General features: G+C 49.4%; 1 non-coding gene across 1 annotated transcript; it reads left to right on the top strand.

The window, feature by feature from the left end:
- Window positions 1-14,972: 14,972 nt before the first annotated feature.
- LOC144370217 (small nucleolar RNA U13) lies at window positions 14,973-15,074 on the top strand. Its single transcript, XR_013430116.1, has one exon. It is a non-coding gene; the product is annotated as a small nucleolar RNA U13 (small nucleolar RNA).
- The last annotated feature ends 288 nt before the right edge of the window (window positions 15,075-15,362 follow it).

The raw sequence follows: 15,362 nt of genomic DNA, 5'->3' as shown, positions 1-15,362 counted from the left end.
GGGGAAATACAGTCCGGACACATTCTGACGTACAGAGGAAAGAACTGAGCACTGGTCACTCTTCTCAATTCATTAAAGAAGTTTCCCTCAACACTTTTCTTCATTGAGATTGATCCTTTAAGTAATTTAAATCAGCAGTATTGTTTTTGTAGTAGATAGCTTCAAAAATGGATGTCATTATTTCTTCCAAGTTCCCTTGGGAATTTTTTTTTCTTTTTCTGTGTGCTTACAGAGGAATATTTTGACCATTCTTGGAGCAATGATTTTGTGTTTTGTGTGTCTTTCCTTTTTCATTAGGGACTCAACCCAGGGCCTTGTGCATAGTATCTTGAAGCACATCCGTAGCCCTTTTATTTTATTTTGAGACAGGATCTTACCCAGTTGCCCAAACTGGCCTCAACTCTTGATCCTCCTTCCTCAGCCTCTTGAGTAACGGGGATTACAGGCCTGTGAGTGCCACTGAGCCTGGATTCCATTTTTGCTCTTGATTTGAACCATGAAGCAGAGCATCATGGAGAAATGCTGGGGGGTGGAGTCCTCTTCACAGGGGCGGTGAGAACTTGGCAGGGCCTGTCTGCTACGGAGCTGGAAGGATCTTTGGGTGGCTGCTGGCTGGCCCCTGACTGGACAGTCAGCCACTGAGGCACCTGGGAGGGTGTCTTCAGGTCAGGATGGTGAGTATTTGGACTTCATTCATTAGCTCTGAGAGACTGGGAATGACTTCGCTGCTTTGGGTCTCAGTCTCCTCATCTGCAAAACACAGACTGTAACATTCCACTCTGTTCTTTACTGATTTATGTAACCACAGGATTGCAGGAACCCAGTTAAGCCACTTGTCACAAAGCAAGTACACAAGAATGGTCACCATTGTTTCTCTGCTTACCTCTGAGTGACTGTGGGACCATCTCTCTGCAAAATACCTGGGAACAATAAAAAGCATAACCAAATTCCAAAAGAAGGAGTCCAAGTGGAATCCAGTTTTCCAATGTTAACCGTTTCTGTGAATCACCTCCTACAATGCAGCACCGTGTTTAGTAGAGAGAAGTGACTTCATTGTTTGTAGGAAAAGAGATGGCACTTTAAACCTGGCTGAGACTTGCCGGGCCCTTTGTGCATACAGAACAATGAGTCTGGGAGGGAGGGGGCAGGGCCAGGGCAGGCTGCAGCAAGCCCAGCCCGCCAGCCACAGGTGTTTCTCCTCCTGGTGCCCAGGCCACCATGCCTCACTGGCTGAGGACTTCAGGAGGCCATCGCAGTGAATCGGTGTGGAAGGACATGTGTAACAGCACAGTGAAGAGCTCCATGTCATCTCCAAAATTCTAGCACCCTCTGCCATTTAAGAATGTGTGCGTCAGCTAGCCAGTTTAGCTGAAGATGGTTTTTAATGAGATTGACATCTTTCTCTCCTGTCTCTAAATGAGCAGATACCGTTTTCAGCTTTTTTGCTTTTCGAATAAACCAAATGAAAATATTTTAGCTATCCTCGTGCCAATCCTTTGCCTTCATTATCTTTCCTGGACCGTGTTCAGATTGAACCTCCCTAATCAGAAGATTCCCAAATCCAAAATGCTCTGAAATCTGAAGCTTTTTGATAGGGTGCTCAAAAAGTGTCAGTATTTTGGATCATGGATTTTCAGATTAGCGATGCTCACCTGGTAAAGCCTATGCAAAGATTTCACAATCAGAAAACACTCTGACATCTGGCATTTCAGATAAGGAATACTCAACATGGGCACATGGTTTTATAGTTTTTATTTATTGATACTTGATCCATATTTTGTGGTTCAAAAGGCCCAGGGCTTGGAAAGTTGGGTTCCACAGCTTTGAGTCTCCCTGGAGGCAAAGGAAAACCTATTGTGTTAAGGGGGTAGGGGTGTCTGTGCTGCGGCCACGGCCTGGCCCTTTGTCTTTCACATGTGGGATGTGCTTGAGTTGTCACCTAAATGGAAGTTAGGAATACAGGGGCCCTGGGAGATGGCAATCAGGGACGGCAAGTGTCCTTCAGGGTTGCCATTTCTCTCTCTCACATTCTGAGAATATGAGTTCCTGTCTTGGTTCTGAAGATGTGGTGGGGTAGGTAATGGCAGCAGTCATTACATTTGACACGTGGGAAACAACATGAAGCAAGGCAACCTCACTCAATTCCACCATCTTCTCACTCTTCTTCCCTCCATTTCTTCTTCCTCTTCCTCAACTTATTCCTCCCTCCTCCCCCTCCTCTTCCTCCCCCTCCTCCCCCTCCTCCCTCTCCTCCTCCTCCTCCCTCTCCTCCCCCTCTCCCTTCTCTCCCCCTCCTCCTCCAACTCCCCCTCCTCCTCCCCTCCTCTTCCCTCCCCCTCCTCCCCCTCCCCTCCCCTCCTCCTCCCTCCTCTTCCTCCCCTCCTCCTCCTCCCCTCCTCCCTCTCCTCCTCCTCCTCCCTCTCCTCCTCCTCCTCCCTCTCCTCCCCCTCCTCCTCCTCATCCTCCTCCCCCCTCCTCCTCCTCCCTCTCCTCCCCCTCCTCCTCCTCCTCCCCCTCCTCCTCCTCCTCCCCTCCTCCCTCTCCTCCCTCTCCTCCTCCTCCTCCCCCTCCTTCCTCTCCTCCCCCTCTCCCTCCTCTTCCCCTCCTTTTCCTCCTCCCCCTCCTCCCTCTCCTCCCCCTCTCCTCCTCTTCCCCTCCTTTTCCTCCTCCCCTCCTCCCTCTCCTCCTCCTCCCTCTCCTCCCCCTCCTCCCTCTCCTCCCCCTCCTCCCTCTCCTCCCCCTCCTCCCTCTCCTCCCCCTCTCCCTCCTCTCCCCCTCCCTCCTCCTCCTCCTCCTCCTCCTTTGGACATTCGGACATCATGCTAGTCAGTGAAAAATGAACACCTATTGCAGCTTCAGCAGCCTGAGACAATAAGAACCCTCAAGTTGCAATTAAGTTCCGTCTCTTACTCATTTATAACATAAGAATGACACAATATCTCTTGGGGATATTATGGGCATTAGACAGACATTAGGGATTGTGCTTAATTGCAGGCAGGACCACTCCTAGGGCCAGGAATAGAAATGTTTGTACCAACTAAAAAGCCTGCCATGACTCACACCTGGTGAGCTCACCCTTTGATTCAGGTGCCAGGTATGGTCAGCTCTCACATCAGCCAGTCAGTGGGTTGGGCCTGCTGGCTGTTCCCGCCTGCTGTCCAGGGCTGTCATAGAGACCATCAGAGCAGATGCCTTAAGCTGGCTGAGCTATCTCATAAAGACAGGAAGCCCAAACGGCGGGGGGCACGGGGGGCCTCAGAGTCTATACCAAGATGATTACAACCTACAGAAGACAAGTCCCAAACCCCAGACTCTTACACAATTGGACTATCTAAGCAGCACTGTCAGAGTCGGGCATGTCTCCACCTGACCCACAGGAGAGGGAAGTCCGGATTCTCCTGATTCACCCCCACAGGCCTAGGTGCACCCAGAAACCAGGAGCTGACCACTGACTGCACGCCCCAGATGCTCAGCCTGAGCAGGAAGCCGTCAGTCCACCCAGGTAGGGTTGATGGGCCGTCTACACCATCCGTATCAGTCAGCTCTCTGTTACTGTGACAAATGCCTGAGATGATCAGGTCATAAAAAGAGAAGGTTGACTTTGGCTCAGTTCAGAGGTTTCAATCCAGGCTTGGTCAGTCCCATGGCTTTGGGGGCTGTGGTGAGGCAACACATCATGACAGACTGTGAGGTGGAGCCAAGCCATGCACTTCAGGACCAGGGAGCAAGAGGGGGTGGGGGAGAAAGGAAGAGACTGGGGTCCTGCAATCCCCTCCGAGGGCATACCCCCAAGTCACCTGAAGCACCCCATCAGGCTCCACGTCCTAAGGGTTCTATTTCCTCTCAAAAGCAGCCCCAGCTGAAGGAGGCGCTTTGACACTTGGTCTCTGTGGGGACAGCCCAGACCCTCAGGGCTGCTTCTGCCACACCACACTGAAGACTGAACGCAGTCAGTTTCCCGGTCCCCCCAACACCAGCACAGAAGGCTGTCCCTCGGGTGAGACCCAGGAAGCAGCAGAGTCAGCAGGCGCTTCCGGGAGGACCTGAGGGTCTGCTTTGCCACGGTGACACCGAGCCATTGATTAGACCGGCCACCGGGCTCTGAGGTTCATGTCCTGCCCGACTCTTTCCTATGATGTTTCAGACCCGGGGCTTTATATATCGATTCTTCCATTCAATCCTCACACTCCTCCTGGACAGTCAATAACAGAGTAACTGCTATCGTTTAGACAAATGTCCCCCAATGTCCCCCAGACTCCCAGGTGTTCTGAATGGCTTGGTCACCAGTCTGTGGCATTACTGAGAAGTGGTGGAGCTGGGGCCTGGTGGGTGGAGGCGGAGGTCACTGGGGGACTCCATCCCCTTCCTCTCTCAGGATCTCTCCTTTGACTCTGAAGTGAGCAGCTTTGCTCTTCCTCAGGTTCCCACCGTGAAGTTCGGCTTCACTCCCCACAATCCCAAGAGCAATGGAGCCAGGCTACATGGACCAAAACCTCGGGAACCATGAGCCAAAACAGACCTTTGCTCTTTCTAAGTTGTTATCTTAGGTGTGTTATCATAGTAACTGAAAGTTGCCTAGCAAGATACACGATTTTTAGGTAAAGTAACCGAGGTTGACATCTAGCTTCTGAGAGAGCTTGGATTTGGACTTGGATCTGGATTCCAAAGACCAGCGGAATTCCAGAAACAACCCACGACCAGGAAACAGTGGTCATTCAGACCACAGGATTTCTTTCTTAAAATCTTGCTTGTTCAGAGGCAAGCAAGCACCGTATGCGACCTGCACTGGCGGTCAGTAAGAAATGCTTCCCAAGTCCAGTGTCATGGCGTTTCCATAAATTCGGCTCCCTCATGGGAAATCAAGAAGAGAAAGGTGGGAGCACAACGCAGAGGCTACTCACTGTCCCCAAGTTTCATTTATTATTTCTTCCATTTAGGAAGAGAAACCCCCAGTTTCAAGTGGGTGAGTTAACTCTGACCTACAGATCACATTTTCTGGTCTTCTTTGTGGCTAGATATGACCATGTGACCAAGTCCAGGCCAATAAAATGGGACAGGAAGTGACGTATGCCTCAGAACAGAGAGAGTGTCCACTACTCCCCTCTGCCCTGACTCTCCAACCTAGGACATTGGAACCCAGAAATAAAGCCAGCATTGAAAACAGCAGAGCTGTAGCACTGGCCCAGGCCACTGTCATCCCATAGGACAGGAAACAAGTTTATTTTGGCTACTGTATTTTGGGGGTCTTTATTATAACCATTCAGACTTCACCTTAGTCCAGAGGTGATGGTCAGCGTAAAGTAGATCAGGAATCTCAGAGGACTTCCCCCACGTCCACCGAGGGCAAAACACTGACAGAGCATCCTCCACGTGCCTGATCTTGTGAGTGAGGCCTCTCTTTACACATCCCAGTTGATCAGGGCCAGGTGGAGTCACTAAGGAAAGCCTTGAAGGGGAAACTCGGGGACTGCCGAAGCAACGGGGGGCTGGGCCAGCCCCTGTGGACAAGAGGCTGTCAGCTGGATTCTCATTTAAAAGCAAAAACCAATCGTACTTCATTTTTATCTTAAATGACCACTGGGCAGAATTGTCTGCACCTAGGACACACCTGAAGACATGTGTTTTCTTTATTTGATTTAGAAAGCCCCAGAAGCAGGAAAAAAAAAATATGTGCAGAGAGAAAAGCCAAGCGTTTCTCTTTGAGAGGTCCGTGGGCAGTCCACGTGGCCTGGTAGCAGCAGTCCTGGGCTGGAGGTTGGGGATTCAAGTCCCATGTCCAACTCAGGGGCTCAGCGTGAGCAGAAGGAGGGAATAGGACTGCTTTTGGGCAACCAGCTGAGCTGACAATGTCTGCCACCCCACAGGCCATAAACCTGGCCCCCCACCACTGAGGGTTGCGGAGACCCACTCCGTCCCCTTAGATCTGGTCTCATGGTCAAGGCAGGCTGGTGACCCATAGAGCGCTAAGGCAATGCCAAGTCAAAGGCGGGATGTAGTTTCTGTCTAAAGATCCTGGAAAACTCAGCCTTGGGGCTCCCTGATGGTTCATGCACGAGAAGCGAGAGTCATCGCAAGGTCACCTGCATTTCCACAGATGGCAGGCCCTGTCGAGGGTCACACAGGTGTCTCCTGCGACCCCTGATGAACCCAGCCTTATACTAGAGAGGATTTCTAGGTGACTCCAACCCTAGCCATTGGAGTCCACCCAGATGAGGACCAGGCACCATGCAAAAGAGGTCACGCCCCCCACGTCCCCCGGCCCGTAGAATGTGCATGAGCTCTTTACAGCACGAAGTTGGGGGTGGCTTGTGCTGTGGTCTTGCCCTCCTGCAGTGGACAGTCTCCGAGTGGCATGAGAAGCACATCTTGAAAAGCGTGGCTCGAGTTCTTAGTCATCTGGAAGTTTCCTAGCTAGCACAGGTGGGTGGAAAAACCATCCCACACGTGGACGCCTGGTGGATGGAAAAGGTCACCGAGTAGTCATAGCAAAAGGGCCCCTTGGATGAGCATAGAAACTCAGTGCCGTGAGAATCAGACAGATTCGCCCTCTGAGCTCACGCCCCCGGTGCTGGTCTTGGGGAAGGCAGAGCACTGCAGCTCAGGCCTGGCCTCAGGGGCCCCACAGGCTCTGGGAGCACAGCAGGGTGACAGGGGTGTGGGCCGCAGGCAATTGTACACACCAGGTGAGTACCCTCAGCCAAATGCTGGGGAGCACCAGTGTTTCACAATTCAGAATTCATGTTGGATTTGGGAATATTTGCAAATATTGATTTGCAAATACTGATTGAGCTTCCCTAATCTAAAAGTCCAAAATCTGAAATAGTCCCCAATTTGAAACCTTTTGAGTGCCCACGTGATATTTTAAAAGTCTAAGATTTTCCGATAAGGGACGCTCAATCTGTCTTCCCTTCCCACATCCTCCTTCTACCTACAGCTATTCTACACGCCCTGCCTCCCTCCAGAGCATCAGGGGGGGAATGGGGCCTCCCAGCCTGCTGGGCAGAGAGGTCAAAGTGCAGTCATAGCCCAGGGCTTGTCCAGATGCCCCTCTAAGGCTTCCAGAAGGGGGTTCAGAGGGAGATGTGGAAAACCACCGGACTGGACCAGGGACACAGGGACAGAACCTCCAGCTGCTGCTGCTGCTTGTTGGTCCCAGGTCTGGCTCCAGGACCTGCCAGAATCCAAAGGGGAAGTGTCTCTGACACTTCCCAGACGTGGCCCTTGCTCTACTAAGAATCAGTGAGGATCTCAATCTGCATGATTCTATAGGCTACTTATTTCTAGTTTGTTGTGACTTCGTTAGAATGAATCCAGATCACTGGGTGGGCAAAACCTCCAATGAAGAGACTAGAGCCAGGGTATGTTCTCTCTGGTGCCGTGGCTTACAGCAAACAGGCCTGTTTTCTTGTGGTTTTGCTTACAGTTTGCCTCCTTTTGATATCTTTATTTATGTAGGTATTTCTTTCTTTATTTACTTTTACTAGGTGACACATTTGTGTCAGGGAACTGCTTCCTCCTCTGGCTCTCTCCGTCCCATGTCCCCTCCTCTAGCCCTGGTTTCCATTTTCACTGGCTTTGTGTGAATCCTTTCTGAGCTGCATAAGCCAATGCAATAGCATCGAGACTTTTCCTTTTCTGCACAAAGAGCAGCAGCTGAGCAGTCAGTTGAGCTGGCTTCCAAGGAAGTTGGATCATAAATTCCAGGTTATTATTATAGTAATCTCACTCTTAATTTAACATATCTTTAAATTAAATGTGTCACCTGAGCTAAGCAAAGATGCCCAATTGTTTGGTCAAATGCCAATATCTGTAGATGTGATCGATCGGCATTTGAACCTGTTGACTTTGAATAAAGCAGATGAATCCTCCAGAATGTGGGCAGGCCTTCCCCAATCAGCTGAAGGCCTTAAGAAAATAAAGACAGAGAAACCCTGAAGAAGAAGAAACTTTGCTTCCAGTCTGCCAGCCTGCCTTATGGATTTTATATTCAATTCTACAAAACCAACTCTTACCTACATTTGCAGATTGCTGCTGGCCCTGCAAGTGTGGACTTGCCAGTCCCTTAAGATATCTCTCTCTCTCTCTCTCTCTCTCTCTCTCTCTCTCGTATTATTTGAGGTTTCAGTTTCCTGCTGTTGTTTCAGCCAAAAATATTGGTCCAAAAATATTAAACAGAAAATTCCAGAAATCAACAACTCATAAATTTAAAATTGCATGATAAAATCTTATTCCATTCCCCTCCACCCACCCTGGGACATAGATTGTCCCTCTGTCCAGTGTACTCATGCTGTATAGGCTACCCGACCCTTACTCACTTGGTTGCCATGTCCGTCAGAGATCAACTGTCCTGGTGATGTAATACCTGTGTTCATATAACCGTTGCCTAGTAACCTGACACTGTGTCAAGATGCCCACGTCATCCACCTCACCTCATCTCACAGAGTGGTTACATCATCTCCCATCATCACATAAAGAAGGATGAGCACACCATCAGAATTTCAGAAAGAGGAAGAGACCATATTCACGTAGCTTTCATCACAGTACGTGGTTATAATGGTTCTTCTTTTATGACAGTTTTACTACCAATCATTTCAGCTGTGCCTAATTTATCAAGTAAACTTTAGGATCTGCTGTATAGGAAAGAAGCACAGTGTATATAGGATTTGGAACCAGTTGCATTTTTGAGCTCCCACTGGGGGACCTGCAACGTGTCGGACACCTGTGTGGATAAGGAGCGACTACTGTGACACATGCTATTGGTTCCCTAATTAATACAGTGGCCCCATCTGTTTCTTTTGTTTTTAAGGAGATGTTTGCAGAGGAGTTTATAAGGTGTCATGATGTCCATAACTAACTTCTAAGCAGTTCAGCAAGAGGGGATGGGGAGAGAGAGGAGATTCCGTGGACATTCTGTGTTGAATCCAGGCAACATGTGTACAGTCCTTATTGAACCGGTCCTTCAACCTTTCAATGTCTATGCTTTGCAGGCAAAACACAATCCCAAGGGCCTGTAGAGGATCTGATAACCAGCTGAGCCCAAGATGGAAGGCAAATCTTCCTGGAGTCTGTATATGCGGGTATAAAATTAGCCCCAGCTCTTTACGTGCAAGGTGCAGTGGAGAGCAGATACCTATTTATTAGTTTCTGTCTACCGGAAACTCAGCCATAGCTGACAGTGCTGCCTTTCTGCGGTGATTCTCTGATAAAGTATACCACCCTGCTGGGAGGAGCAGTGAGCAAATTCCTTCCCCGTCCAGCGCCTGGGTTTCCTCATCTGTAAAATGTGAATGACAGCTGCTTGTGCTAGGATTACTATGAATTATGTTTGTAAAGTCCTCAGAAGGAAACTGTTCCACTTCTAAGCACCCAGAAAACATTATCTGCTGCTTTGTTCTCGAGCACAGAACATGCTGTACCTGAAGAGTTTCTGCTGTTAAGCAAAATCAGGATAGAGACCTGGCTCTGCTAAGAAGAAACGACTTGAGCTTTTGGGTGCTCATGAAATTCAGACAGGCAGGGTCTGAGTACAGGGTGGGAGTTCTTTTTCACCAAATGCCGATTGCTACCGCAGTGGAAATGGATTGGAACCCAGGTCCACGAACGTGCTAACTGGCATCTGCAGCGTCATAGCTGACAGGGAAAACCTCACTGCTTGGCCCTTTTCTGGAATCCCCATATTGAAGGAAACAGTCATTGCTGTGTGTGACAGTGGCTGGGAGATGCTGAAACACTGGATTTGTGTCTTTACTGCGCCTCATTCTGGTTTCCTGTGGTGATCTGCTTTATTTGCTATTTGACTACTTTGACAAGTTTCCATTGGAAAATTCACCTGAGTTTCTTTCTCCAAAGAAAGTCAATTCCTTCTCTGCCGCACCCTTGGAGGGTGTGTGTATTCTGTGCTCATTCTGGAAGCTGCTACACGTGCCTTTCATGGGAAAACAAGTGAGAGAAATGTGCTGATGTTTGTAACGATGATAGGAAAACCTGAAGAGCTGTGATCGGCTGACGGGGGTGCACGGTCTCCTAGCTGACGGTGGAGGGACACACCTCAGTGGCCTCGGAAAGGATTGCTTATGCAATGCAGGGGTGGAACCCGGGCCTGGTGCACACCAAGCATGTACTCTACCCAGAGCCACACCCCCACCCCAAAAGAATCTGAAGTGGGCAGGGGTGTCCAGCTTTCCTCACAGAGACCCTGTGGGGAAGGGGCAGCCCAAGGGAGGAGGGACCCACCCCAGACCAAAGGGCCTGTTTCCCTTCTACCAAAGTCCTTCTGTCCTCTCAGAATGGCCTTCCCAGGGCCACATGTTTATGGGGGAAAAAGCAAATATTATTATCTGGGAAAACAGCACATTTTGTGACCCTGGGTACAACCACTCACACACAAAGAGGAGATGAGACGTCCACACGGGGCTCCTAACCTTATCCTTTCCCCCAAAGAACCACACAGCAGAATGGAAAGACACCAGCATCAGAGCAGCGTTCTGCTCCCAGGGCTGCTTGGGGCAGCTGCGCTGTTGTCACTTAGTTGCTGTGACCTGTGATCTGACTGTGATGTCCCCAAGTTCACATGATGAAATCCTCAGCCACAAGGTGTTAGAAAACGGGGCCTCGGGAGGTGATTAGGTCATAGGGCAGATCCCTCCTGAGGGGAGTTAGTATCCTTTAGAGAAAGGCCCAAGGCCAAGCGCAGTGGTGCATGCCTCTAATTCCAGTGGTGTGGTGGAGGCTGAGGCAGGAGGATCGCAAGTTCAATACCAACCTCAGCAATGTGGAGAGACCCTAAGCCACTTAGGGAGACCCTGTCTCAAAATAAGACATCAAATGAGTTGGGGGTGCAGCTCAGTGGTAAAGCACCCCTGGGAAAAAGGATAAAAAGGCCCAGAACCACCCACTCTTCTTCCAGGTGAGGACACAGAAGATGCCACCTGTGGATGAGAAAGTGGGTGCTCACCAAACGTCAGATCTCCCAGTCTTGGATTCTCAGCCTCCATGACTATGAGAAATAGATTTCTGTGGTTTACAGGCCTTGTCACCGTAGGCTGTGACAGAGACTAGGACGGAGTAGAGGCCAGCGGACACGTGATGAGGCCCTGCACTCACAAGTCATGGCCAGGTGCTCCAGGTAGGACAGGTGTGGCTGCTGGGACCACAGGCTCCTCCCTGCCTCCTGCTCACCCTGTCTGCTCACCCTCCCCTTGTGGTTCTGCAATGATAGAACAGCAGCTCCCAGGGGTAGTCGTGGCTCCATTCCAGGGTGTGTACAGGGCCGGAAAGGGAGGGAGCAATCCCATTGAGGGAATGGGAGACGGGAAAGAGTGTGGCCTTCTGACCCGGTGGCCCGGGACGCAGCACCTGCCCTCTGCGTGACATACACACGAGAAAGTGTGGCATGTGGGCCTCTTTCTTCCCTGGATTTTTCTATACCCGAGTCAATCATTATCGGCTTGAAATATGGATTAAAGAAAAAATATGGAAAATGAGATTGAATTATGAAAAGCAAATTCCGAAATCTGTAGAGTGTATGATCGGAAGACAATAAATTAAGAAGCCTGAGGAGTAGCCAAGTGACACAAAGGAAGAGCTGTGTGCGGGGTCAGGTCTCTGGAGCCTGGGGACCACCCACCCCTTTGGTAGGTGGCAGAGAGAGCGTGGCCCGAGAAAGTGCTGATGCTTCGTGGAGTGGGGTGAGAGCGGAGAGTGTGGCCCCTTTAAACAAACACACAGCCTCTTGGTGCTGTCTGTGGTGATGACAGCAGCCAACCTGGCTGTCCCCCAGCTGTGCACGGGGACTGCTCCTGCTCCGCCTGGCCCCAGGCCAGCGGGTACCCCACACCATCTCCAGAACCTGCACAGGGAGTGCTTCCTGCCCAGGGGTGTCTCAGCCGAGGCAGAGCCCCGCTCCCCAGGAGCAACACACTCTTGATCCTCCAGGTCTATGATTCCAACATTTGGCTTTTTACAAAATTATTTAACTTAACCGGATCCAGAGGGGGAGAAAGTCATCACTGCCCTGATTGTGGGGGGCAGGGTGCACAGTTGTTTTGTCCAAGTCATTCTGGGTCTTGGTCCATGAAGCAGATCGATAAAGAGGTTGTTTTATGATTTTGCACACGATGCGCTCCGTCTCAGGCAGGGGAAGAAGGTGGCTACCATACGCGTCCTTTCCTGCCGTGTGACAACATCCTGCACTCCCAGATGGGAAGGAGTGGGACAGTGGGAGAGTTCACCAGAACATCTGCTCGGAATGGCACACCGTCTTAAGACTGGGGAATTGCTATTTCTGAAATTTCCCATTTAATATTTTGGGGCTATAATTGATCATTTGTAACTAAAACCGGGGAAAGTGAAACAGACAATGGACTCAGACATTACTCACCAAACACAGAGCCCTCTTCCGGAACCCTGGCTGGGCTCGGAAGTTGCCACGGTTTCCCCAAGATGTACTAAAGGTGGACCGAAGTTCAGGGCCTCCTCCTCTGGTGGTGGAGGAGGGAGAAAAGTCCACCCCAAAGGGTTTAAATGACATCGTGAGGATTAAAAATGTCTCCAAATAGTTTTTAGTATGAATTTCCTTCCAACCTCCAAATGGGTATTTTAATAGACATTGGGCTGATTCGTGATAATTCATTCAAACTGGATAAGCTCCACTCAGAGGGAGATGCCTCCTGCTACATGGAACTTTCTGGAACTCCTGTACTCGGGCCTCACGGTACCTCTGCTTCACTTTCCTCCCGATGTCCCATGGCTCCCAGCGTTTCCATGAAAGCATTCCACTTCAACCTTATTTGTCCTACATTTTAACCTGAAATTGATTCTTTTTATGTGAACTCGTAAAGAAAACTTTAGGTCACCCCTGATATCATAGGTTGGATGTACCGATTTTACTTTTTGTTATAGACTCTAAAATAAAGACATGGTTCTTAGGATGTAAATTTGTTTATGTAACACCTGGGATCGCTTTGGGAAATCTACTTAACATGAAGAATTAATTTCTTCCAGTGAATTTCACCAGAAAATTTGTGCATACGTGAGCACGCACGCGCGCGCGCGCGCACACACACACACACACACACACAATTTTATTTCTTTTGTGGTATTTATTTTTCAAACAGGAGATTTGTTTTGGAAGTTTCCGTGAAAGTCAGTTCCATGGGAGAACAACGTCATACTGACTTTGGGGTCCTTTCCAGACACATTTTGTCCATTTCCTCCAACAGAACTGGATCTGCAGCTTTCTCACGAGACCACAGTGTGCAATGGATGAAGGAGGCTGGCATTGCAATTCCACTGGTGCTCCCAGTGCAAGGGGGACCTCTCTGATGAAGGAGCCTTGCACACCCCCAGCTGTCCTTCAGGGGAAGTGTGAGTTGTGTTGTTCACCTGTTGGCACCTCTGAAGGACACTTGGTGAACAGTTTCACGTGCCTCGCTCACGCACAGGCCTCACCTTTTTGAAGGCAAGTGTGGGCACTGTGTCTTCCCCTGTCCATCAAGTTGCCTGCATGGCCTCCCTGGGGCTGCTCACAGGCACTGGACAACCACAGTCCCTGCCAGGTGGGGTGCCTGGGATTCTGTGTGGATGTGAGAACTGGGCCCATGAGCATTAACTGAGTGCCAGTCAGGAGGAGGGGACACCTCTGGTTTGTGTGCCCAGTCTGCCCACCCTGCAAACGTGATCTCCCCCACAGGCTCAGCCCCGGACTCTTGTTATTAGAGGCACAAAAAGTACCGGCCAGGTCAATGATCTGGCACACCATCCAGTACATCACTGTTTGTGGCCTAGGTGTGCCCCATGTCACCTCCCAAATATGTGACAAAGTCTGAATTCGTTATTTATATCCTCTGAATTGTTTGTGGGTGAGTTGGGATGACTTTTGATATTGCCTGCTGATTTTGATACTGATTTTGCAGTATTTTAGTGTGGAAGAAGCAGGCTACATCACCCACCTGAGTCTGAAGGCTCTTTCATGAGGCACAGATGCCACCCTGGCTAAGAGATAAGAGGTGGGCCAGCAACGCAGTCCTTCAGCTCTCCTACTTAGCCAGTGCAGTGACAAGCACAGAGGGATTCTCCAAAGATGAAGTTCATTCTGGGAAAACATTGCAATGAGAACATGCACGTGCTAATAAACCATGTGTACAATAAAAGCATGAGGTGCAGGCCTGTAATTTCAGAGACAGGAGGATTGCAAGTTCAAGGCCAGCCTCAGCCACTTAGTTGGGACTCTTAGTAACTAAGACTCAGTCTCCTAATAAAAAATAAAAAGGAATGGGAATGTGATTCAGTGGTAAAAGCCCTCTGGGTTCAGTCCCCAGGAAGATTGCTTGAAGAATGTCAATATTGCATGAATAAGCCAATATTCATCAAGAATCCTAGGGGTGGCGTCACCCGAGGTTGGGTGGGCGTGGTTGGACTGTTCTTGCAGAAGTGTTTTGTGGGCAAGGTTGTGACGGCTTTGTGCAAGGGGATGGTTCTGGCAGTGTCTTGTAACAGCTCTTGTCATCAGGCACATGTAGGTGACATTACCTCTTTACCACCTCCCTGATTATTGTTTTGTTGAAGCTTGACCCAAGAGGGTCTATTTTAATTCTGACAACTTCAAAATATGGGAAATGGGGACAGTTAGGGAACCTCTCCCATGACTCCATTTTATCACCTGTAAAATGATAAAGGAGGAGAGTAGCTCCTTTATCTCAGGGTAATTTTCCCATATTAAATAAGGTGGCATGCAAAACCTAGTAAAGCACTGCTCAACTGTAGCCCATAAAATGCCAGTCAAAAGCCTGCTGAGCTCTTCAATTTTTAGCTACTCAATTTTTAGCCTAAAGTTGGTGGAATCTCAGGATGTCATACTTTATCTTGCAAAACATCTTGGACTTTCCCTTCCGGAGTTCCAAATTATAAAATATTGTAATTTGCCATTCCCCAATCCCAGTGCTACTTGACGTAAATTAACAAACAAAAGCAGGATCCTTCGGCTGTTCTTATGTACAATGCATGTTTTCATGCCACTGTGTGAGATTTGCCTCCCCCAAACCTTGTTACCGTGAGAGCACATTACCAGTCGGATGTGAAAAATGGACCAGAACTCTCACCTTTACCTGGGCAAACCCTTGTAGGAAGAACACAAGTTTTAAGAAATGCTATTTGTGGGGAAGCTGTCTTGGTGTAGCTCTAAGAAAGATCTGGGTCCTGCTGGGATGGACCATCAGGTAAGGGGCCCTGGCTCTGGGCAAGTGGTCCTCTTGACAAAGAGTAGGGTCAGGCCTCTTCAGGGCCCACTTTTTGGGCTCATTAGGATGACATTGAAATGCCCCATTCCCTGTGCCCACTGCTATTCCCTACGAGGACATATTCTT

The sequence above is a fragment of the Ictidomys tridecemlineatus genome, chromosome 13, assembly GCF_052094955.1.
Source record: "Ictidomys tridecemlineatus isolate mIctTri1 chromosome 13, mIctTri1.hap1, whole genome shotgun sequence".
Classification (NCBI taxonomy): Eukaryota; Metazoa; Chordata; class Mammalia; order Rodentia; family Sciuridae; genus Ictidomys; species Ictidomys tridecemlineatus.
The sequence above is the reverse complement of the archived record's forward strand: the minus strand, read 5'-3'. Positions and strand labels throughout refer to the sequence as shown.